This window comes from Impatiens glandulifera, chromosome 3 (assembly GCF_907164915.1).
Source record: "Impatiens glandulifera chromosome 3, dImpGla2.1, whole genome shotgun sequence".
Lineage (NCBI taxonomy): Eukaryota > Viridiplantae > Streptophyta > Magnoliopsida > Ericales > Balsaminaceae > Impatiens > Impatiens glandulifera.
The window spans coordinates 36,555,517-36,582,293 of record NC_061864.1 but is presented as its reverse complement, the minus strand read 5'-3'; the positions used below and the strand labels follow the sequence as shown (position 1 = coordinate 36,582,293).

General features: G+C 37.7%; 1 long non-coding RNA gene across 2 annotated transcripts; it reads left to right on the top strand.

The window, feature by feature from the left end:
• The first annotated feature begins 24,508 nt into the window (after nt 1–24,508).
• LOC124932820 lies at nt 24,509–26,509 on the top strand. 2 transcript variants are annotated; one of them, XR_007098783.1, is made up of 4 exons: nt 24,509–24,586; nt 24,671–24,919; nt 25,049–25,490; nt 26,251–26,509. It is a non-coding gene; the product is annotated as an uncharacterized LOC124932820 (long non-coding RNA). The 2 variants fall into 2 exon arrangements; XR_007098782.1 differs by lacking the exon at nt 26,251–26,509 and having other exon boundaries at nt 25,049–25,581.
• Nucleotides 26,510–26,777: the final 268 nt, after the last annotated feature.

Here is a 26,777-nt window from a genome sequence, read left to right as displayed (position 1 = left end):
CTTGATATACACAGTAAAACAAGAAAGCACTTCGTGAGATTGTGAGTTCAGTAGTTTGTTCGTATGCTATTTCTCAGTGTCAGAAGATGACTTATTCTTCCATTGTGCTTGAAGATCTTTAAATAGAGAGCAGGTACCAACGTTCAAATCTTCTATAATGATACGTCACGAACTTCCATTGGAAAGCCTCCATAGTACACAAGTATAGTAGACTCTAAGCACTAGGATCGTGGCCGTACCAATCTGGTAGTGCGCCGAATATTCTTCTAGGATTGTCCGACAAGAAATAAGTAATGGGAAGAATATTTGCTTACGTGGCATTAGTTATTTGGTTGCTATTGGCTGTCGTACTGATCTGCACGAAAAAGTGGAGCAGGAGTAGCGTATAGCTAGTTGATCGTGGGTAGACGGATGCTAGCTTCAAGCAACTAATTAAGCATGGTATTAGACGTTTTTCAATTAGACTGACAATTCAAATGAAGTTAGACGCCCCCGTCTAATAGCAAGATCTATTAGACCACCTGGTCTAATTGGATTAGACGACACGTCTAATTACAGTTCCCTTCAGACTAATTTGAAGGCGTTAGAATGCACGTCTAACTTTCATCTCTGTTAGACGACTCATCTAACTTTCATCTGTTAGACAGCACGTCAAACTACGCTTCCCTTTAGACTAATCTCAAGGAGTTAGACTGCACGTCTAACTACGTATCCATTAGACTGCACGTCTAACTACGTATTCGTTAGACTGTACGTCTAACTACGTATCTGTTAGACTACACGTCTAACTGCGTATCCGTTAGACTACACGTCTAATTATGTATCCGTTAGACTGCATGTCTAACTACATATCTATTAGACTGCACGTCTAACTACGTATCCATTAGACTGCACGTCTAACTACGTATCCGTTAGGCTGTACGTCTATCTACGTATCTGTTAGATTGCACGTCTAACTATGCCTATTAAACTGCACGTCTAACTATGCTTGTTAGACTGCAAGTCTAACTACGCCTGGTAGACTGCACATCTAACTATGTATCTGTTAGACTGCACGTCTAACTACGTATCTGTTAGACTGCACGTCTAACTACGTATCTGTTAGACTGCACGTCTATCTACGCTTGTTAGACTGCACATCTAACTATGTATCTGTTAGACTGCACGTCTAATTACGTATCTATTAGACTGCAAGTCTAACTCAATACGTCTAATAGCCAATAAATCTAATGAACCTTATTCAGACTTAGTCTAATATAACATATTTTCGATACACCTGCACCAAAAACAATTAGACAACTTAATTTAAGTTTTATACCAACTCATCATCAAAATTCCATTAGTTAAAATAATTTGACCAAATAATTTCCCCCTTTTTGAAGATGATGTTAAAACTTTACATTGTTTAAGAGATAAACATCCATCCAATAGAAGAAAGAGTCAAACTTGTTCCAACTTATAGAAATAAGTTCCAAAAACCAATATTCAGAAACCATGTTTAAAGAACCAAGTTCACAAACTAACAAAAGATAGTTTAGGAGAAAAGAGATAATTGTTCTTCCCTTTTCACTAGTGGGTCGATTGGGTAGCGAGATCTTTGACAATTGAATTCTTCACCATTTAGAAGGTTGTGAAAAGGAGGAAGAGAACGACCACCACGACCACTTCCACCACTTCTGCCACCACTATCACCTCCACTATTTCTACCACCACGAACACCGCTACGACCTCCGCCTCTTTTGATTGGCCTATCGCTATCATCACCGATTTGCTTTCGCTTTGATCTGGTTCTAATTAAAACACCACCACCTCTTCTGCCACTATTGTCATCGCCTTGGGTAATGAGATTCTTCTCTTTCTTGGCAGCAACTTTAGCATCTTCTTCAGCCTGAATCTTCCTTGCAAAGGAATCGACATGCTCTAACCGCTCAGCATCAGCTCTACTCATATTACCCTGAATCTCGACCATCTGATTTCGAAGCAAGCTTATTCCATCCATAACTTCATTATGGAGTTCAACGGTATTTTCCCTTTCACAGTTGATCAAATCGCTTTGTCGTTTGAAGAAGTTCTTCTCAAATTTGGTGTATGTGTTGTTGAGGGTATTAATCTTGTACGTGTTCCTCTTCAATGTTTGCTCCATCTCATTATGTGTTTTAAGAAGATCAAAAAATTTCTTCTTGTTTGCTTTTTGTGTCTTCATTATCTTCACCATATTTTATTGCATTTCAGCGACATTCTTCTGAAGAGTGCCCATCAATGATGTCATAGACTTCATAAGCTTAGTACCACCAGCAGATGATCCTTCATTAGATGAAATCTCTTGAGAATCTGCTGGAGTGGTTTGAATTGGACTGATATGGGTGTGTACCTGCATGGACTGCTCTAGTCCATCCTTCTTTGAATCACTTTTAGACTTTTCTTCTTCTTCATCATCAACAAACTCTTCACGTACCTTGCGATGCTGATAGGGCGACCCGTCTAAATGATGTGGAAGGTTGACAACATCATCATGAATATTCGCAGCATTGATATCAGGAAACGGTCGAGCCTTGGGTGATCATGAAATGAAACATTGAGACAACGGAAGCCCTTCTGATGATTCATCATTTTTAGCTTGTTCCCCCTCAGATGAGGAACTCTTCTCTAATTCTTTGTCTTTTGAGGGTTCCCCCTCAGATCTAGCTTCATCAGATTGACTTACTTCAGCCTCCTTTTTTGGAAATGCCTCTACTTCAAGAACAGGGTACTCCAACACTTTCTTTTCCTGGGTAACAAGATCTTGAACAGGTTTCTTAATAACTTCTTCTTCTTCGATAATGGGATTGGATTGAATAGGTTCCACAATTTGCTCAATTCTAGGTTGAGCCATTAGACATTTTTCTTCAGCTGAAAAACTTCCCAATTCTATAAGAAGAGCAACAACTTGCTCATCTTCAGGAACATCACGATCATCGGACATATCCATAAGTTCATCTTCATTAGAGGAGTTTTCAAAAGGACTAACTCTTGAGCAATTTGCTCCATGAACGTACCTGACAACAGTGGAAATGTAGTCTTGCATAATCTCGTATAGTCTTTTTAGAGCCTTATCCTCTATCTTAGAATTCCTCTCAAGAGGATTGAAATTGGCTCTTCTGGCTTGAAGGATCAGAAAGAGAGCTTTTCCTCTCAAATTAGCTTCAACCAGCTATTTTCTCTTAAGAGCTTCATATACTTCCAATGTCTTAGCCCATTTAAGAACTCCCCTTTCTACGCTGACTAGCTTCAACCATTGACTACTTATGCATTTACTCTTGATGACCTCATCATATGTGATAGACATTATATTCAAGACCCAAGTATCAAAGATCTCGATCTTTTCAGCAGCATTTATATTGGTTTGATCCATCATAAGGTTGACAATGCAGGTTGCTTCAGAAATTTCCTCAGTTGAATCAGTTGCAATATTCTTCCCTTTTCCAATAACCTCAACAGGTTTTGGAGTAGGCCTTGGTTCCCCAACCGTGATTCCAGCAGCCTTTCTTGTGGAACGCATTAACTCATGAGCAGAAAGGGGTTTAGCAAAAAGTCCTAGAGTGGGTTCTGACAGAACAAGCTTTCCAGTCACTACGGACTCTGTTTTAATAGGATTGGAAACAGGGGCTCTTTGACTAGCATAGAAAGAGCCTTTTTCGGATGCATCACCAACAGCAAGGTTAAGAACTGCACCTTGCTCTGGTTCAAAAGAAACTGTAGCTTCAGCAGCTATAAAATTTGATTCACGGACAAGAGATGGAGTCCTATCAAGATTATCAATGTTTGGACCAACTAGCTCAACAGTTGATCTGACAGCAGGTTCCTCAACAAGAACAGAAACAGATTTATCTTGTTCCAACATAGGAACATTAAACTTAGGCACTTCGACCTGAGATAGAGATGGGGTTACCTTGGATGATGTTTTCACAGACTTAGACGCCCTGGGTGCCTTTGATTTTTCTCCTCTAGAAGCAGAGGACTTAGCAGGTTTTCTTAACTGACTCGCGACTGGAGACAAGGGAGACATTGGAATAGCAGCAAGTTCGATTGGACCTTGCTTAACCCAAGAATCGACTATTCTTGAGTCCTTCTTCGAAGAGCTTTTCAGACTAGTGGAACTAGCCTCTGATTCATTGATTGTTCTTGTTCTCTTAGCTCCTGTCGACAAGATAGAAGCCGTTGATTGCTTAGATCGAGTAACAGACCTTCCTCTTGTCTATTGGCTTGATGCTCCAGATAGCGATTCCTTGTTGTTCTTTATTCGGACAAAGGGTGTTAGCATTAGTGAATACATTATACACCCGGATAGAGTTGATCAACTTAGACTACCCCATGGGGACCCCCAAATGTTCCAGCAGACGGCTAAGTTTAGCAGCAAAACTCACACTTTCCTTGTTCTCTTGATTAATCGTTGCGCAAAGGTTTATGAACAAGGTTGAGTACTAGTTGACTTGAATTCCTTTAGAAATAACCAGCATATAGTCAAAACGGGCTTCACTATAGAGATTGAAATAACATGCCTTCCCTTGAAGCGCTTTCGCAACCACATCATTCAGAAAAATAAAATGGGGTTTAAGAGTCTTCTTACTCCCGTTTAATCGGATTTCTGAACCATCGGCTGAGAAAACCGTCTTCATTTTTGCCGTGACTTCAGATGGTAGAGAAATGTTGAATGTGTGCCCCTCCGATGGAAGTTTGAAGAAATCCGCATAGGATGCTTCATTGAAAGAGATTATATTATCATTCACCATTGCAGTGATGGAATCGCCGACCATCATCGCCGATTTGACAAACTCCCTTACTTCCTTTTCATTGAAGAGGAACGGCCCTCCGAGGTACTTCCCGAGACCGGAATATTCAAGGGATCTGAACATGTCGACCACATCTTTCTGATCGAACGTATATATGGACAGAAAGTCCACCTATAAAATGCAATGACCGAGTGTAATTCTCTTGTTACCCATTTTGAAAGAATACGAACAGACACAAGATGAACAGGAGTTTCTTAGAGTGAAAATCGAGCAAATCTAGGGTTCTTAAGAGATTTTGAGAGAGAAAAAGTTTTTTCAATCTCATGCAGAATGTCCTTATACAGACTCCCAAGAGTCACATGACATAATCGTCATATTTTCCTAAGGGTAGGACCCATTCATTAAAATTAGACGCCCTTTCCAAGTAGTCATCATTATTTTGAGGGTATATTAGTCATTCTCTCTTAACTTGAAAGAAACGTGTCTTCATGTTATTCGAAGATGACTATGTTTATGTTTGAGCGGGAAAATTAGACATCACAACACGTGGGACATCTTCCCTTGATCAGTCTAATACACACGTAGTTAGACGTTTTTCTTACTTCTAAAACTATGAGATCTAAACGTCTATTAGAAGCATGAGTCTATTAGACGCAAGCGTCTAATCACGTGTCTTATAAACGTCTAACGTCTATTAGACGTCGACGTCTAATTACGCATGAACAACACGTATTAGACGTGTGTTTGGTTAAACGTGAGCATCCAATTGCTCTTATCATAAAAACGTCTAACGTCTATTAGACGTATACGTCTAACCACGCAGGTTATTAACCAAGACACATAGACTTTGATACATAGAGTGTAAGTAAAAATACGTCTAAAGTACATTACATATCAGCAGGACCATACTACACAAGACACAAAACCGGAATTTTCAAACTTCAAGAGTGACGTACTATGACGAAAGAAACGTGTCTTGAAAGAATAAAAGAAGATCAGATCCGATCGGAAGCATGCGAGGAAAGCAATGATGCTTTATTGATCCGAAGTTGACAACCTGAGGTGGATGTCCAGCACGTGTCCAAATCTTAAAACCGGTTATGTCATCTTCTTCTCAGAGCTGCCTGCATGATTGCCAGGTGTTGAGGAAGGTGAAGCGTGCAAGCAATCTTCCTGCACCGGCGTGATAATGATCGACCAATCCAAAGGAGAGAGAAGAAAAGTGACTGTTGGCTCTTCTCAGCTATAAAAGGAAGATGAAGCGTCTTCATTTAATGCGAATCGATCTATTCAAGTGATAAGTTATAAAGATTCTAGAGAGATAAACTATTACGATCAAAACCGGTGTGTCTAAAACCGGAAGCTTTCTATATTGTGTTGTGTTGAGTTGTTGTATTACATCAAAGTGTGAGTTTGGTGTAACCGGCGAGTAGCGAAGTTGGGCTCGACCGGAGGTATTGTTATAACTATAAAATTTAGTGGAGATCCTTCTCATAATCTGAGAAGAAGGGGTGACGTAGGAGGGTTTGCTCCGAACATCCATAAAAATCTTTGTCTCGTGTTCTTTCGTTGCTTTCATTATCTAACCTCAAACTAATCATACTTCATAAACCGGTCACTCATATCCATAAAACCGACTCCTCCTAAAACATCATCTAAAGTCGCATAAGTTGCTTCAACCTGAAACAGACATTTCTGCCCTTGAACCCGGTTCAAGAGTCTGTGACAGTTTGTGCAGTGCTGAGAACGGTTTTAGTCTTTAACCGGACTATCATCAAAGTGTTGTGTGTGTTGTAAGCGGCCACCCTTCCTGAAACCGGAAACACCCCGGTCCTCCAAGGGCGTCCCTGATCCTAACAAGTGGTATCAGAGCGAGGTTCTTAGCACTCAAGCAACAAAAGAAGATGGGAAGCATGACCCACAGCGACAAGCCACCAATGCTAAACAGCGAAGCGTTTAGCAGTTGGAAGAAACAGATGTATCTACATCTGATTACGTTAGATGATGAGATGAGCCGAGTCCTGAAAGAGGGACCGATCAAAATCAACAAGGAGGCAGACCTATGGACGAATGAAGATCGAAGACCGAGTAACCTGGACAACCATTGCATGAGGCATATCTACAAAGCTATAGATGATAACACTTTGAACAAAATATCAGAGTGTGAAAATGCAAAGGAAGCCTGGGAAACGATCATTCAGATCCATGAGGGAAACGAAAGAACTAAGGAGAACAAAATCTTGGTGGCTACACAGAAGTTTGAAAACATCGGGATGAAACCGGGGGAAAACATGAAGGAATTTAGCAACCGGTTCACCAGTGTAGTCAACGAGCTTCAAACACTCGGAAAGAAGTATGACAACCGAGAAGTTATCATCAAAGCCCTCAGATCTCTGCCAACCACATGGGACATCAAGACCATGGTGATGAGGGAATCGAGCACCCTTGGGTAGATGAAGTTGCATGATGTGTTCGAGGATCTAAAAGCCTACGAGTTCGAGATCAAGTCTCGGATCGAAGATGAAGCATCCACATCAACCGCAACCAGAGCTTTGGTTACATCGGTGGAACCGGCGGCACAAGTATCAACCGTTCCGGCTCCAGTCAAAAACACCGATCAAATTACTGAAGACGTGATGGCGATGCTAGCTCAGAAATTCGGGAAATTCATGAAGAAGAGCCAGCCACCATCTAATAATGATTTTAATTATAACTATGTAGATAAATCAAACAAAAGATGTTATAACTGTGATGGTTTTGGACATTTCAGGTCAGAGTGTAGAAAACCAAGGAGAGACGATAGAAAACCAGAAGGAAACAATCAGGGAAACAACTATGAGGGGAACAACTATCAAAGCAACCGGTATCAGGGAAACAACTACCAAGGGAACAACTATCGGGGAAACAACAACCAACGAAACGACTACCGGAGAAATGATGATAAACATGCAGACGAAGGAAAGGAGATTCAAAAGGCACTCATTGCATCCGATGGTGGAAGCGAGTGGGCATACTCCGATAATGAAGACGGTGAAGAAAAAGTAACCTGCTTCATGGCAAATGACGAAGAGGTATTTGATTTCTCTTCTGACGAGTTTACCAAAGAAGATCTGGTCTCTGCACTCAACCAAATGGTTGCTGAGTTCAGAAACATATCTGCATACATACCAACTCCGATAGAATCTAAAACCGAACAAATAAATAATGTATATGATAAAACATGTGAAATCGAAATGTATGAACCGGATGAACTATTCTCCGATAATGAGAAGACAGTTCAACCGGTAACCGAAACCGATGAACGAGCAATGTACGTCACGGTTGCGTGGGAGAGATCACTTCAAGCGGTAAAACAAATGTGTAACTATAAAAGACATCCTAAGTGTAGGTATGGTATCAGCTATGAACCAAATAAACAAAACGAATCAAAACAGCCTAACGGGATAAAACTCACGAAGAACAATCTTCCGTTTATAAAATTTGTCAAAAGTTCACAAACCGAAAATGACTTAAAACCGGAAGAAACACTTAAGTATGCAAGTCCTAACGAATCAGAAAAATGGCTTCATCCTGAGAGAAGGAAAGTCAACCGGAAACCGAATAAAACTCGACATCAAAGAAACACATCACAACATAAGGCATTCTTGAGCAACAGCCAAGAAGTTAAGCAAAAAATTATAAAAACAGATACCGGGAAAGTGATCCGACTTATTCAAGTCTGGATCCCAAAGGGACTAATCAACCATGGACCCAACTGAACGTGGGTACCAAAAAGGTGTAAATAATTGCTTGTTGCAGGTTAGGAGGAGCTACCGGCTAAAGAATTCAGAATGGTATCTGGACAGTGGATGCTCAAGGCATATGACCGGAAACACAGAGCTACTAACCGACATCAAGTACGAAACCGGAGCAATCATCACATTCGGGGACAACTCGAAAGGTAAAACCGTGGGCAAGGGTAAGATTATCCATGGTAATCTATCTATAAGTAATGTACTCTTAGTAGAAGAATTACGTTTTAACCTGTTAAGCATAAGTCAAATGTGTGATGTGGGTTACAAAGTTGAATTTCATAAAAACTCATGTTTAGTTAAAAACTAAGATAATGACATTCTGTTAACCGGTAACCGGATGGGAAACATTTACAAAGTTGATTGGAAAAATGATTTTGAAAAACCTGTGTGTATGATAGCCGGAAATGATCCAAACTGGCTTTGGCATAAACGGTTAAAACCACTTGAATTTCAAAACGATTAACTTCATCTGTTCCAAGGAACTAGTTCACGGTTTTCCAAACGTTAAATTCTCAAAAGATAAAGTATGTGTTGAATGTCAAATGGGCAAACAAGTAAAATCATCTTTTAAAAACAAAGGAAATTATCAATCTGAACGATGCTTAGAACTCTTGCATATGGATCTGTTTGGTCCGGTCAAAGTAACTAGTGTAGGAGGCATGCATTATACTATGGTAGTTATTGATGATTACTCTAAATTTACTTGGGTCACTTTTCTATCTTCTAAAAGTCAAGCAACTCCAAACCTGATTATACTGATTTTGAGAATACAAAATGAAAAATCTTTTCGAGTGAACAAAATCAGAAGTGATAGAGGAACTGAGTTTATAAACAGTAATTTAACTACTTTTCTTGATGATTCCGGTATTAGACACGAGTTGTCTAGTGCCAGAACTCCTCAACAAAATGGCCTGGCTGAGAGAAGAAACCGGACTCTCAAGGAAGCCGCAAGGTCAATGATAGCTGATTCGGGTATTGCTCAAAAGTTTTGGGCTGAAGCCATCAACACCGCTTGCTATACTCAAAATCGATCTTTAGTAACTAAACGGTTTTCTAAAACTCCTTTTGAAATTTACTTTGATCAAATTCCAAGTGTACAGTATTTTCGAATTTTTGGTAGTAAATGTTTTGTTCACAATAACGGCAAGAATTACTTGACCGCTTTTGATGCTAAATCCGATGAGGGAATAATGTTGGGATATTCAGCTGTAAGTAAAGCCTACAGAATATACAATACTAGGACTTTAACAGTTGAAGAAACCGCACACGTTGTTTTCGATGAATCGGTTGAACGAAACACTGCATTACCCTTCGACCTTCACAACAGAATGGAAAATTTTAATATCTATTCTGATGATGAAGACGAGGTTCCGGTTTTTAGACGATTTGTAAAGGACCAAGCGGTTGATGCTGAACCTCAGCCTGATCAAGCTGCTTTACCGCAGAAAGTTGACGCTTCAGTTTCTACTAAAGAAATCGGTCGGTCTGACTTTGTTCAACCTACCGATCAGTCTAACCTTGATCAGCCAACTGAAAGCTTGGTAGACACGTCTCAGATTAACCTCAGAAGGAACAAAAATCATCCTCTTGAACTAGTAATAGGTAACATATCCTCACCCGTCCGAACTAGGCAACAAAATTTGGATCACTATTAAAACTCTGCTTTCATATCACAAATTGAGCCGAAAAAGGTGGATGAAGCATTGTCAGATCCAGATTGGATCTTAGCAATGCAAGAGGAATTAAACGAGTTTGAGAGAAATAAAGTCTGGTACCTAGTTCCCAAACCGAAAAACAAACCGGTTATAGGAACACGATGGGTATTCAGAAATAAACTCAATGAAGACGGTTTAGTTACGAGGAACAAAGCCCGGTTAGTGGCTCAAGGCTATAAACAGGAAGAAGGCGTTGATATTGAAGAATCATTTGCCCGTGTAGCTAGACTTGAGGCCATTAGAATGTTTTTAGCATATGCAGCTTTTAAAAACTTCAAAGTTTTTCAAATGGATGTTAAGATTGCTTTTCTAAATGGTAAAGTAAATGAAGAGGTGTATGTTAGCCAACATCCAGGTTTCAAAAATCTAGAACACGAAAATCACGTTTACCGGCTGAATAAAGCTCTTTATGGCTTGAAACAAGGTCCAAGAGCTTGGTATGATACTTTGACACAATTTTTATTTGATCACAAATTCACAATAGGTTCGGTAGACAAAACACTTTTCAAATTTGATAGGAAGGAACAAATCTTACTTGTTCAGATTTACGTCGATGATATTATATTCGGATCAACCGATCCAAAATTATGTGACAAGTTTTCGAAAATGATGACTGATAGATTTCAAATGAGTATGATGGGAGAATTGAGTTTCTTTCTAGGGCTCCAGGTTAAGCAGATTGAAGCCGGAACTTTCATAAGTCAAACGAAGTACACAGCCGAACTGCTGAAGAAGTTTGGAATGGATACATGCGCCGAAGCGGCCACGCCAATGAGTCCTTCAGTAAAGCTGGACAAAGATGATGATGGTCAAGCCGTTGACATCACAGTTTATCGAGGAATGATCGGATCATTTCTATATCTCACAGCCAGCCGACCTGACATTTTGTTTGCGGTTGGAGTGTGCGGAAGGTTCCAAGAAAATCCAAAGCAATCTCATTATACGGCGGCAAAAAGAATTCTAAAATATCTAAAGGGAACTCAAGAAGTGGGACTGTGGTACCCAAAAGACTCGAGCTTCAACCTCATAAGCTACTCAGATGCCGATTACGCAGGATGCAAAATCGACAGAAAAAGCACAAGTGGAACCTGTCAGTTTCTAGGTGACCGGTTAGTCACATGGAGCAGCAAGAAACAAACGTCTGTTGCAACATCAACCGTAGAGGCAGAGTACATAGCGGCTGGAAGCTGCTGTGCCCAACTTCTCTGGATCCAACAGTAACTAAGGGACTTCGGGATAGAAGCCAAGGAATCTCCAATCTTTTGTGACAACACCAGTGCTATAGCGATTACATACAATCCGGTGTTACACTCAAGAACAAAGCATATCGATATCCGACACCATTTCATCCGGAAGCATGTTCAGGAGAAACATATCCGGCTGGAATATGTCTCGACCGAGCAACAAGTAGCGGATATCTTCACAAAACCGCTATAGGAAGCTAAGTTTTCTCACTTTCGAAATATTTTGGGACTTACTAATCTTAATCAATTGATATCATGATTATGCACGCATGTAAGAAACCGGGATATGTGTTCAGGGAGAAGCTCTCGCTTCTCAAACCATATTCAAATAGGCCATTGATAAATCAAAGTGCTAACCGGGAGGAAGTCTCCGGTTATGCCCGATTACTTCATAATTTCAAATCACATGTATACTTACTATACGGTTGAAATAACCAGGTTTAAGTGGATATAATAAATCCAAAGTTGAGCAAGTGTTGACGTAAATCAACATTTTTCACAATCGGAAGAAAATATCCTACTAAAACCGGTCATAGAAAACCGCTTAGTACAAATGTATTCTAATCTGATGGAATGAACTTCTCCGGCTAACCTGGGATGACTGACTGAGTTTCCATGCATACTTTGAAAAATGAAGCCTGTAATCAATAAAAATAGTCTACCTCAATCGAGATGACGACATGTGTCCATCATCAAGAGAGGGAGACTCATATCTTGTCAATAGATATTTGTCATCATTATTATCTTGGTAATAATTAGATTTTATCTTGGAAATAAACATTAGTTACTTCAACAAGTTAAGGTCTATTAAATGACTGATGACATCATCAAGCATGCTTAAAACTCATTAATCTAGCCGAATCCCTGGCTATATAAACCACCCTTAAACCTTCACAAAACTTTACACGTTTACTATTCACAAGTATCATTCTTGAGATAAACCTTCTCTCTCAAGAACATGAACACCAACTCCCTAGCAAAGAAGATTCTATTGGCAGATTTCAACTCAATCTACCAATGTGAAGATCACGAGGTCAAAGAAATGTTCTTAGCCATAGAAAGAAGCGGGCTAAGAAGCTTCCTAGAAAACAGATTCATTTTTGACTACCTAGTAGTCGAAGAATTCTTCCAAACCGGAAAAGAAGTGCATCGAGATATAATCGTTGCACAAGTCTATGGTCAGAAGGTCTTATTCAGCGAGACGGATTTCGCTGTATACTGCGGTTTGCCCAATGAAGGGGTAACCGACTTAACATACTCCCCGGTGACCATGGAAGAGATGTGTCGCCGGTTCTCAGGATCTGACATCCCGGTTAAACCCTGGGGTGCTAAAAGCCAACTTTCTCATAAGTACCATCTTCTCTGTGAGATTCTGGGAAAGTCCGTCTTGGGCAGAGAGAAAAGTTACTACTACACCCTACGGGTTTTCGAGATGATGATTGCTGTAACGGTTGGGACACCGGTTAATTGGTCCTGGATCATCTTCAGCAACCTGAAGAAGATGCTCCTCTCCAAGAAAACCGGCTACGCTCCTCAGCTGAGCGGTTTCTGTGCAAGTCTGGACATCCACTCCGGACCATTCGTAACTCTTCATCCAAGGCATGTGCTCACCAAGGAAAGAGTACAAGAGATGATCGACTGGTGGGAAGCAGTGAATGCTAGAAGAAATCAAGCGGCTGAGTCATCTAACGTCTAGACTGTCCTTTTCTCTGTCCTATTTTATCTCTTTTCCAAAACCGGTAATTTTGTTGTACTACCGGTTTTGCACCTCAATTAATGAAGCACATTTCCTTCCTATTTTATCCGAAATCTAAAGTCATAAATGTTCAAAAACATTTAATGTGCCATATCAAAATAAAATCAGATCACTCTTGGAAACACAAATATTCATTCTAAATAAGCATGCCTGACGTGATTAGACAAGACATGTCTTTATTCCCTTGAAAAATCACAAAGTCATTAATGACTACACATAAACGGCTAGATTTTTCAAAATCCTCATTAAATACTCTCAACTGTTCCAAGCTATAAAAGGGGACTCATTCCTTCATTTTCAAAACACGCCTTTTGCCTTTCTTCTCTCTAAAACTTGAAAGTTCAGAAAGTCCTTCCAAAACCTTCCTCAATCCTCCGCATCATGTCTGACGAACTAAGAAATACTCTTATCATCGACTTCGAAGACATCAAAGATAGTGCATACTATGAATGCATTTTTCAGCATATCATAGATTCTGGGCTCCAAGGCTTTCTTAAAGGTTCAGACACTATCCTCGTGGAGGAGGTGTGTGAATTTTTCAACAACGGTCATATTCTAGATGATGGCAGCATCCGCACCATCGTCGACGGTCAATTCCTTCAGTTTACCGAAGAGGAATTCGCCAACTTCTTTCACCTTCCAACCGAATGTTTTTCGGACTTCCCAACGCCGTTCCTACCGGCTAAGGAAGACTTCTTCCAGATTTTCTCTTTTTCCGATGCCCCGATAAAGGACTTTGGGAAGAAAGAAACCCTCGCTCCTCACTACCAAATCCTGCATGACTTGGTTCAAAGGTCTATCATGGGCCAAATGCCTAACCAGAATTACAACCGGGAGGCGTTCGACATCATGATAGCCATCATTCGAAACTCGTCGATCAACTGGGCAACCTACCTCTTCAACAAACTGAAGCGGCTCATGACCGCTGCAAGGGGAAGGACCAGTTTCGCTCCTCAAATCACCCGGTTCCTGTTGTCCAAACGCCGCAATCTTGAAACAGGTGTTCCGGTTTGACCGTCCAACACTATCACCATACTCATGATGCACAGGTGGATAACAAGAATTGAGGAACGGTCACCCGAAAACACCATGGAAAAGTGGTACGAAAGGAGGATGGAAGGGGGATGGTTCACAGAAGACTAATTCCTTTTTGTTTTTCCTTTCCGGTTTCTGGTCATTTTGTTGTACGACCAAAACCGCTCAATGTTCACCATTTCCTTTATTTATGAAATATTTAATCCTCAAAGTCTCCGGTTTTTCATTTATTTCTTTCTTTCCGGCCTTCTTAAACTTATACAAAAACTTAAAGTTAACTTGAACAATTCCGGTTAACAAGTCTTCAAGTAAAACCGGAACTTCGAGCAAAAGTGTAAAGTTTGAAAAACTTAACCGCCCACGGTTTTACCTCCCAAAGTTTACCGCCCATAGGTTTTCCGCATTTACCGCCGAAAGTTACTGCAGTAACTTTTGGAGGGAAAATTGGCGCCAAAAACATCAAACGACGGTTCATCTTCCAACCGTTCGGAACCGCCATCTATATAAGTTCACAACTTCTCATTCGACACTTGTACTTTCTCTCTCTACAAATCTCCAGATCTTCAAAAACTTTCTTCTCTCGAATCTTCATCGTTCTTTATCCTCTCTTTTCAAACTACCATGGATCTAAGCAAAGCCCCTTTCCAATGGATGTTGCAAGTTGATTTCTCAGACATTGATGAACACTCCGATGACAAAAACAAGACTGTTCTTCAACTTCTGAGAGATTCTGGGTTAGAGAAGTTTCTATCTGGTCCGTTCACCATCTATCCGGCGGCCGTGACGGAGTTCTTGGCGACGGCGACGCTCACAAAGAGGAAGGTATCAGCCACAGTCAACGGGAAGGCCATTCTAATCACCGAAGAGTTATTTGCTGAAGCTCTCGGTCTGCCCAACACCAGTCTGGACCTAAAGGTTGATCTAACCGATGCAGAATCAAACGCTGTCCGGTTGGTGGTCTCTTTCTCAGATCAGGATCTGGTGATCCACTCTAGCCGGAGGAATAAGCTTAAACCGGAATACAGATGGTTGCTGACTGTCATCGCCCGCTCAATCTAGAGAAGAGGAGGTAACTTCGACAACCTGACAAAAATTAAACTCAAGATGCTGATGGCCATTGTACGCGGTGACAAGGTGGACTGGGGATACGTTATTTTCGAAGAATTCTGCCAGATGGTGATTAAGAAGGATGGCCGGGTTCAGGCCTTCGCAATGCAAATCGTCAAAATTCTTCAGTTTCTTAATGTGGAACTGGGTGAAGGTAAACCGCTCCCAATCATCAATATTCTTGACTCAGAGTCAATGATTGAGAAACCGGAGAAAACGATCAAACCCAAGTCATCTAGAACAAAGTCGTCCAAAGGGACCAGTTCTTCGGCTCCGGCTGAAGAAGTAACCAGGCAAAAGAAACCGAAAAGAAAAACGGTTGAAACCGAAGCCCCACAAGAACCGAAGGGGAGGAAGAAGGCAGCTGCAAGGAAGAGCTCCAACATACCGGCGGACTCCGAGAAAACTCTTTCCTCGGATAATCCACCAGAAAGAACCGCAGACGTTTTTCAACCCATTCCCATCAACACCGTAGTTCCTATACCCGTTCTATCTAACTCACCAAGGCAAACCGAATCCTCGGGGAGCCAAGAAAACAAGTCAGTTTCAAAGGAGGAAGTAGAGGTTAGTATACACTCTGAAACCTCCAAGTCTCCAAGCAAACGAATTGAAGAAGTATTAGCCGACATGGGCTTAAACACCTCTAAAGCAATTGAGGATGTTATTCAAGACATTATAAAGGAAACCGAAGAAGACGATGTGTCAAGTCGTCGCAAATCAATTGATCAGGTTGAGATACTTGATCAGAGTGCAGTACAACCGGTCGAAGAAATGGCCAAAATAGTAGAGATTACACCTCTGGCTCAGGAGGATAATCTTGAAGAACAGGAACCATCCGGTTCCACAGGAGGCAAGACAGCTCCAGAAAACCGATCGGCTCAAGATGGGCCATCTGATTCAGCCACAATACCTGAAGGTTCTGTTCAGGTCAACAAAGGAAAAGGAGTTCTTATCGAAGATTCAACGGTAACAGGAAAGGGCACGCTGCAAACCGGTCCTCAACAAGAAGTCGTAACCGGGGACGAGGTTCCCTTTACCGCAGAATATGAAAATGAAGTTTTCGAGGAACTTCTCAGGGATATGAACAAGGGTGCCAGTGAAGCGATAGCTCCATACCACATGTGGGTGAAGCTCCGATGTGAAACAAAGATATCCGACATGGCTCCAGGTTTAAGCGGCAACAAATATTGGGAATGGGTCATCAGGCTGGAAGAGAGGGCCCTTCAGTTAGCTCACACCAACCTTATTCAACCTGCCTTTAGAAAAACCGCAGTAATTCTTGAAAACGCTCGGTTGCAAGCAGTGGAGAATGCCTTTCAAGAAACTGAAGGAACGACGCTAACTCCGATTGAAATGAGAATGGCCGAACGGTTTCTCGCGGTGCGAGAACAGCTCGTACAAAATCTCGCTCATTTTGATATGCAGTGGAGGAAAGGTTGCCAAAGCCAACTCAATAATGCCGATCTACATGAAAGTAAGCCATTCTATGTGGTCGGTGAGACATCCAGAACAGCGGACAACCTGGAACAAGACTCTTCTCAAACTGCTAAAGCTCTGGAAATCGATCAAATAAAGCAAGCGGTAATTGAGAAAATTGATTCATGCCTTGGAAGCTATAAAACCGCAACCGATGAGAGGATTGCAACGGCTGAAGATAATCTGTCCAACAATATAAAGTCCATGATAGATACGGCTATGCAGACCTCAGTCAAAACCTTGATCGCCGAGTCTATCCAAACCGCAACCTCTCCATTATTAGACATGCTGCAAGCAATGGCCATTCAAATTGGGGAGATGTCCAAACTCCAAGTCAGCAAAACTCAAAAGCAAATCGAGTCTGATGCTGAAACCGCTAAGAGGCTGCAAGAAGAAGAAATGGAAAGGGAACGGTTGCAGAAGGAGATTGAAGACAAAGATTATGAACTTGCCCAGAAATGCAACGAGGAAGAACAGGCCAACATCCAGGAATCTCAACTGGCTCAACCGTCCCATTCAATGAACACAAGGAATAAGAAGAAACGGAGCGCGGTTAAGAACGTAATCAAGCGGACAGAACAAAGAGCAGTTGTACCAGTCGTGCTGAATGTGCAACCGATTGATGAAGAAGAAGAAGAAGGCATTGATGAACTTAACCAGCGGAAGAAAAGGGCAACTAAAGGTTCAACCGCAACTCCAAGCTTTAGACCAATTATTGCTCCGCCACCTCCTCCACCAAAACCGGTCTGTACTAGTTTTGGATTCAAGAAAAAGGGTACCGGTCACTCAAGTGTATGGGCCGGAATGCTGATTGACGCTGCAAGACGTGACAGGGAGTGGAAGGCCAGAGAAGAGGAAGAAAGAAGACGGTTTGAGAAAGAACTGGAAAAGGAGCTTCACAAGGGGGGACCATCCAAACCTTAATATTTTTATGTTCTTTCAAAAACAATTTGTGTTTGAACTATGTTTCTGAACTTGGCTACTTTATCCTATATATCTCCTCAAATTTACACATGTTTTTCTCATGAAAAATCAAACTCATGTTTTTCAAACCGGCCACTCATTACAGGTTTTGAATATTTATTCTAAATAATCAAAAAGGGAGAAATTGATAGAAAAATTAAGAAAGTTAATTTTTCTAACTGGCCAGTAAGTAAATTTTTCAAACAGGCCACTCATTACAGGTTTTGAATATTTATTCTAAATAATCAAAAAAGGAGAAATTGATAGAAAAATTAAGTAAGTTAATTTTCAAATCGGCCACTCATTACAAGTTTTGAATATTTATTCTAAATAATCAAAAAGGGAGAAATTGATAGAAAAATTAAGTAAGTTAATTTTGTGGAACCGGCCAGATGAACTAAACAGTTGTTAACTTTCATGTGTAGGGACAGATCAAAACTGTATGAACCGGTTGGCGTATCAAAATCGGTTGCTGCTATACTTCAAAGAAACCAGCTTCAAGTGATCAAGTTAAAAATCCGAGGAACCGGTTTTCACTTTCTCAAGCAACCGGTTAGCCAAGACAAAAACTTACATATCAGCCGGACCATACTGCACAAGACACAAAACCGGAAGATTCAAACTTCAAGAGTGACATACTATGACGAAAGAAACGTGTCTTGAAAGAATAAAAGAAGATCAGATCCGATCGGAAGCATGCGAGGAAAGCAATGATGCTTTATTGATCCGAAGTTGACAACCTGAGGTGGATGTCCAGCACGTGTCCAAATCTGAAAACCGGTTATGTCATCTTCTGCTCAGAGCGGCCTGCATGACTGCCAGGTGTTGAGGAAGGTGAAGCGTGCAAGCAATCTTCCTGCACCGGCGTGATAATGATCGACCAATCCAAAGGAGAGAGAAGAAAAGTGACCGTTGGCTCTTCTCATCTATAAAAGGAAGATGAAGCGTCTTCATTTAATGCGAATCGATCTATTCAAGTGATAAGTTATAAAGATTCTAGAGAGATAAACTGTTACGATCAAAACCGGTGTGTCTAAAACTGGAAGCTTTCTATATTGTGTTGTGTTGAGTTGTTGTATTACATCAAAGTGTGAGTTTGGTGTAACCAGCGAGTAGCGAAGTTGGGCTCGACCGGAGGTATTGTTATAACTATTAAAGTTAGTGGAGATCCTTCTCATAATCTGAGAAGAAGGGGTGACATGGGAGGGTTTGCTCCAAACATCCATAAAAATCTTTGTCTCGTGTTCTTTCGTTGCTTTCATTATCTAACCTCAAACTAATCATACTTCATAAACCGGTCACTCATATCCATAAAACCGACTCCTCCTAAAACATCATCTAAAGTCGCATAAGTTGCTTCAACCTGAAATTGACATTTCCGCCCTTGAACCCGGTTCAAGAGTTTGTGACAGTTTGTGCAGTGCTGAGAACGGTTTTAGTCTTTAACCGGATTATCACCAAAGTGTTGTGTGTGTTGTAAGCGGCCACCCTTCCTGAAACCGGAAACACCCCAGTCCTCCAAGGGCGTCCCCGATCCTAACACATGTTGAACGTGCAAAAATATGTAGAACATGAAAAGACGCTTCGAACGTGCAAAAACGTGTAGAATGTGCAAAAACGTGTCGAATGTGCTAAAACATGTCGAACGTGCCAAAATGTGTCGAACGTGCCAAAAACGTGTTGAACGTGCAAAAATGTGTTGAACGTGCAAAAATGTGTTAATCGTGTCAAAAATGTGTTTAACGTGCAAAAACGCGTGAAACGTGCAAAACATGTTAAACGTGTCAAAAAATGTTAAACGTACAAAAACATGTTAAACGTTCCAAAAACGTGTTATATGTACCAAAATGTGTTAAGCGTGTTAAAAATATGTTAAACGTGCCAAAACATGTTAAACATGTTGAACGTATAAAAATATATTTCATCAAAAATAAAGATATACCATATTTATTTCAAATAAAATTAAACATTAATATATATTCTTTCAAAAATATAGAATAAAAAAAATATCAAATCACAAAGTAAATATTTAAAATAAAATATATATATAGGAAAATATTGGAACCTAAGTAAAAGGAATATTTCCTAAAAATGCTGAATAAATTTCTAAAACTTAGATAACCACTTATCCTTTAAATAAGAAATAAATTTCACTAACAATTCTTTTATTGTATCAAATCTATTTGAATCCTCTACGGCAACAAAAATCTGGGAAGGTAAACTTTTTTATTCCATATTCTTTCAATTCTTATGTTTATATTATTTTCAATAATGATCTGAATATTATAGTGAAGATATTGAGAAGAATATGTCTACAATTATCAATTCAAGAAAGCCAATGCGGGAATTTTCTCAAGTGAAACCAAACAAGAAGAATGAACATGTTAAAGCTAGGAAAAGAGGAGATGATCACGATATTTATGGTGAAGATATTGAGAATAATATGTTTACAATTATCAATTCAAGAAAGAGATTGCGGGTGTTTTCTCAAGTGAAACCAAACAAGAAGAATCAACATGTTGAAGTAGGGAAAAGAGGAGTTGATCACGATATTCATGATAATGATAAGTTTTCAACTAGTCGACATATTTCACCAGACATGAATAATGCTTCTTTTTTAGGTAAGATAGTACTTTTAATAGAATAATTATCATCATACATGTGCTTTGATTTACAATAAACTAAAAATTAAAAAAAAAATTAGGTTGGACACAACTTCCATCATCGCCAAAAATATCTCTTCATGTTGCAAGCGTAATGAGTCGGTATTCTGATATTATCGTGAAAACAAAGTTGGACAAATTAAATGTAATACTTAACTTTCTAGATTCTTCTCAAATTTGATTATACTCACAATTATTTTATATTTATACCACTATAAAAAAATAGTGGTATAAAAATAGAATAATTGTGAGTATAATCAAATTTATGAAGAATCTAGAAATTTAAGTATTACATTCAATTTGTCCAACATTGTTTTCAAGATAATATCGGAATATCGACTCATTATGCTTGCAACATGAAGGGCTCTTTTTGGCGGCGATGGAAGTTGTGTCCAACCTAAAATATTCTATAATTTTTAGTTTATTGTAAATCAAATCACATGTATGATGATAATTATTCTATTAAAAGTATAATCTTACCTAAAAAAGAAGCATTATTCTTGTCTGTTGAAATATGTCGACTAGTTGAAAACTTATCATTATCATGAATATCGTGATCATCTCCTCTTTTCCCTGCTTCAACATGTCATTCTTCTTGTTTGGTTTCACTTGAGAAAACTCCCGCAATGGCTTTCTTGAATTGATAATTGTAGACATATTATTCTCAATATCTTCACTATGAATATCGTAATCATCTCCTATTTTCCTAGTTTCAACTTGTTGATTTATCTTGTTTGGTTTCACTTGAGAAAACGCCCGCATTCACTTTCTTGAATTGATAATTGGATACATATTCTTCTCAATATCTTCACTATAATATTCAGATCATTATTGAAAATAATATGAACATAAGAATTGAAACAATATGGAATTATAAAAGTTTACCTTCTTAGATTTTTGTTGTCGTAGAGGATTCGAAATGATTTGATACAATAAAAGAGTTGTTGGTGAAATTTAATTGTTATTTAAAGGATAAGTGGTTATCTAAGTTTAGGAAATTTATTCAACATTTTTAGGAAACATTCCTTTTGCTTAGGTTCCAATATTTTCCTGTATATATATATTTTATTTTAAATATAATGTTTTTTTAAAATATTTACTTTATGATTTGATATTTGTTTTATTCTATATTTTTGAAAGAATATGAATTAATGTTTAATTTTATTTGAAATAAATATGGTATATCTTTATTTTTGATGAAATATATTTTTACACGTTCAACACGTTTAACATGTTTTGACACGTTTAACATATTTTTGATACGTTTAACACATTTTGCTACATATAACACGTTTTTGGCACGTTTAACAAGTTTTTGCACGTTTAACATTTTTTTGACACTTTTTACATGTTTTTAAACGTTCCACGTGTTTTTGCACGTTAAACACATTTTTGACACGTTTAATAAGTTTTTGCACGTTCAACACGTTTTTGCACGTTCAACACGTTTTTGGCACGTACGACACGTTTTGGCACGTTCGACATGTTTAGGCACATTCGACACGTTTTTGCACGTTCAACACATTTTTGCACGTTCGACGCGTCTTTCCACGTCCCACACATTTTTGCACGTTCAACATGTTTTGGCACGTTTAACACATTTTTACACGTTTTTGGCACGTTTAACATGTTTTGCACGTTTTACATTATTTGTCCATGTTCAACACGCTTTTGCACATTTAACACATTTAATAAATTTTTGGACGTTAAATACATTTTTGCACCTTTAACACATTTTTGCACGTTGAACACATTTTTGCACGTTTAATATGTTTTTGCATGTTTAATAAATTTTAGGAACATTTAACATGTTTTTGGCATAGTTGACACGTTTTGACACATTTAACATATTTTTGACACATTTAACACGTTTTTGGCATGTTAAACACATTTTATGCATCTTCGATGACTGATTGATCATGTTCAATACTTTTTTGCACTTTTAATATGTTTTTGCACTTTTAATACATTTTTGTACTTTTGACACGTTTTTACACGTTGAACATGTTTTGAAACATTTAATATGTTTTTGGCACATCTATTAGAAAGAGAAGTTGCGAGACTAGCATTGAATGAGGTATTGTTTTTATTTTCATGTAACAATAATGTTATTCAGTTTCAAGATTGTTCTATATATAGTCTTTGTTTGTAATGATAATTTTAGCCAAATATTTGGTTTGGTACAGATGGAGAAAAAAGTAAAGATCAAGGACAACCTTTGCGTTATGAGAGAATTAAATGTGCCAAAAACGTGTTAAATGTGTCAAAAACGTATTAAATGTGCAAAAACGCGTTGAACATGCAAAAAAATGTTGAATGTTCATAAAAGTGTTGAACATGTAACAAAAGTTTTAAACGTGCAAAAACGTGTTAAGCGTGCCAAAAACGTCTTAAACGTGTAAAAATATGTTAAATGTGCTAAAACGTGTTAACTATGCCAAAAACGTGTTAAATCACTACAACAAAACATGCCTACGGCGACACATAATTGCCAACGCATATTAAGCGTTGGCAAAAGTTAAACAAAAATGGGTTTTGCCCACCTTTATATATTATATATGATAACTTTTATATAATTTAAATTATTATTTTTTAATTCAATAAATTGGTTTAATTATTAATTATATATGAAATAATATATATTTAATTTTGTATTTATATGATTCAAATTTAAAATTAATTTTATTTATATTATTTATATACAAAAAAATAACTAAATATATATTACATAAATTTGGAATTATCCTAAAAAAATAATATTAAAATTAATTTCAAAATAAATTCCAACTAATTTACGCTAAAAAATTAAATAATATAAAAGAAACCAAACTTATATTTTAAATAATATATTGAAATTGAATGATTAATTTAAATGATAGTTATTTTAAATAAAATATATGAAGTATGAGAATTTGATAAGCCCAAGTGTTGAACAAGCCCAAGTGAACAAGCGGTTGAAGTTTATTGTAGGGTTTAAACAAGCATCAATTTGTGAGTTTGTAAAACTCTCGCTCTCACTCGCGGTCCCATTACTACCCTCGCTTCCGCCGCCTCGTCTTAGCTTCCCCTTTCTTTCCCCCCTTGTTTATCTCATTCTAGGTCATATAATCGGAGAGGGAGAGATGCAAGGTATGACTAAGGATCTAGATATGGAGCTTCGAAAGCTAAATTGCAGAACGACGGGTGGATTCATAAAGTTGCTTACCGAGCAGAAAAATCCTTCTCTTTGTAAATTTGCATCAATTTTATCCTGCTGCTAACTTCTCCTCTGCATTCTCTTCCCCGGTAATCTCTCTATTTCTCTATTTTCCATTTCTATATCATTTAAACCCCGATAATCTCTCTATTTCTCTATTTTCCATTTCTATATCATTTAAACGATTCATTTTACATGTCAATCTCCTCTTCCTCACGTATTTATTAGCTTCCAGTTCATTGTTTCGTCCTTGTTTGATTTGATCGCCCTGATATGCACAACTTGCTAACTTGCTAATATTGATTGATTGGGCTACATTAGACTTGAACTTATATTCTCTGTATTGTTCTTAGATATGAAAGCAGACCAGAAAATTCAAATTCTACCATAATCCTCATCTTTAGCTCAAAATCTAGGTCAAGTGAGAGCTGTTTAAAATAGTAGTATATAGTTCAATTCAAGAAAATTATAACAGAGAGGTAAAGGAGCTTTATTAACCTCTGCAATGATAATCTGAAGATATGTTTGAGTTTTTGTTGTTGTTAGGATGGATAATTTCTGTTGAGTTGCAGACATGGATGATACTGTCAGTATAACTAATTTATACTCACTTCATCGTTGTAAAACAGTTCACCTGGTTAGTGGAGTTTTTCTTTAGCATCTCATTTTATTTGTTAAGAACTTGAACACGTTTATTATGTTTTTTGCAATCTGAAAACATGCCATTTGGTTGATTAATTATTATGTATTGTATACAATAGGTAAGACATGCCCAAGGGTTCCATAATGTAGCAGGAGAAAAAGAACCTAGTGCATACATGTAAGAAGTGTTTTTTATGCAAAGCTCCCACATCTTGGCTGGCAGCAGGTAGTAAATTTAGTCAATAATTCATGTCAGATTATCTCATGTAAATATACCCTAATTTACAATAACATATATACTTTCAACAAGGTTATTTTGAAATAACCGTTGGTTATTTAAATAACCCAAGATCGAACAAGCCTTTGCAGATCCACGCTATGGTGATTTTCAAGTTTATTATGCGTTCCATATTATAACAGAATTACAATAAAATTGAAAAACTATGTTGAGCTGCGTTTTCAGTTTGTTTTCTTATCTGAATCGATAAGCCAACCAACGAGCAGTGAATCAATGGTGGAGAAAAGCTTCAAATACGTCATCCTAGGTGGAAACACTGGTGTAAGTTGCACAATTCCGATATTATCGTACTCTAATTGAAGTTTGATGTAGGACGAAGATACCGAATCCATTGTATACCTTAATTATGTTATGCTCAGGTGATATCATATATCAATATTTGTGTTGCAGTCTTGAAGGAGGAACGAGAGATTGAACTTGGGTTTCCAATTGATGTCAAGCATATTGCACATTTTGGCTTCATATGACTGAAAACTTCTTTCCTTCAACCCTATTTTTTTTTCTAACCCCACCAAAATGAATTGATGCAATATTGTATTATTATTGTAGGGTTATGCTGCTAGAGAGTTCTACAAGCATGGTATTAAGCCAGGTGAACTTGCAATTATTTTTAAAGGAGCGGTATGTATGATTTTCTCTGCATCTGTTGTCTTTTTCATGTATCTTGTTAATTTGTTATTGGAGTGATGATGATTTGATTTTGGTTTCGTTCATTTTGGTCATCACTATTGGTACTTGTGATGATGGGCATTTTCTGGCTTTCAGTTTGCTCCTTATGAGCTAAGATCTGCAGTGGGATAATCAATGATTGAAAATATTGTTGTTCATATAGGTCTGTAATTGCTTTCTGAGAACTTATCTGTTAAATTTGTAATTCTTATAATTATTTTTTTGTTGATTTCATTGAAAGGAAGTTTATGTATTCACTGTTAAAAGGTCTTATAACAAAGTAGGGTCCAAAGAGAGTTGTTGATACCAATTACAAATGTTGATACTAATAAGTGGAACTACTGAGTTTTATTTCCTCTGCTTCCAATTTCAATAGAAAATCTAACAACATACAACTTTCATTGGAACATGAAAGACTGACTTTACTGGGATTGGTGTTAGAGCTACTTATGAAGGTTAGCATTACATAAGCTTTAGTTGAGTAAATTTCTATCCTTACCAATTATTCCTTTTGATTCTGCCAAAAGGTTATATCATATGTTGATTTGCAGATTTAATTATCATACTTAAGATCTCTTGTTTTATAGTGGGTGAAGATTGAGTAAGTTATAGAGATTTACTTGACTCAATTGTTGGATATGGAATTGTCTTTTTATATAATTTAGTATTAAAGTCTCTTTTGGACTACATTGGTGTGAGAAATTCTCCAAATATTTTTTTGTTGAGAGTATTTAAGAAAAGGAGTGACGAGTTTGTCATCTTTTGTTTCTTATTAAGTTAAAGTTTACTTTGTTTTTCTCATTAAGTTAAAGTAAGTTTACTTTATTTTTCTCATTTAGTTAAAGAAAAATTATACGTTGTATTTATCATTTGTTTATGTTGTCAAGAGCAATGAAATGTTTCTTATTTGGATCTCATTGCAGGCAATAGACCAAATAATTAATTAAGCTGCTGCAGTGCAAAATCTAATTTCATGCTGGTGATCAAATATCAGTTATCAGTTCCAATTGTGTTGGTGCCCAAAAAGTGGGATTTACAAAATTTCTTTGTTGTATGTAGTAATTGTTGTTTCTATATTTTTATATAATTATTTTAGTATACGAAATTTGTCTTTTAGTTTAATGGATTTTTAAACTATTAGAACAATACTAAAAACTTGTAATATGTTAGTTAATATTTTTTATTTAATTGATTTTAAGAGATAATATTTGAAATGATTTATATTTTTTTTTTGTTATTATTTAAAATGTTAATAATGAGTAAAAATATGATATTATAAATGTTCTTTTTAATGATTATTTAATTTAAAATAATAAAATAATAGAAAAATTAAAATATAAAATATAAAATATAAAATAAAATTGTTAAAAAATAAATAGACTTTTGGCAACGCTTAAATAAATGTTACCGACGCTTAAATAAGCGTTGTTAAAGCTTACGCCCACCCTGC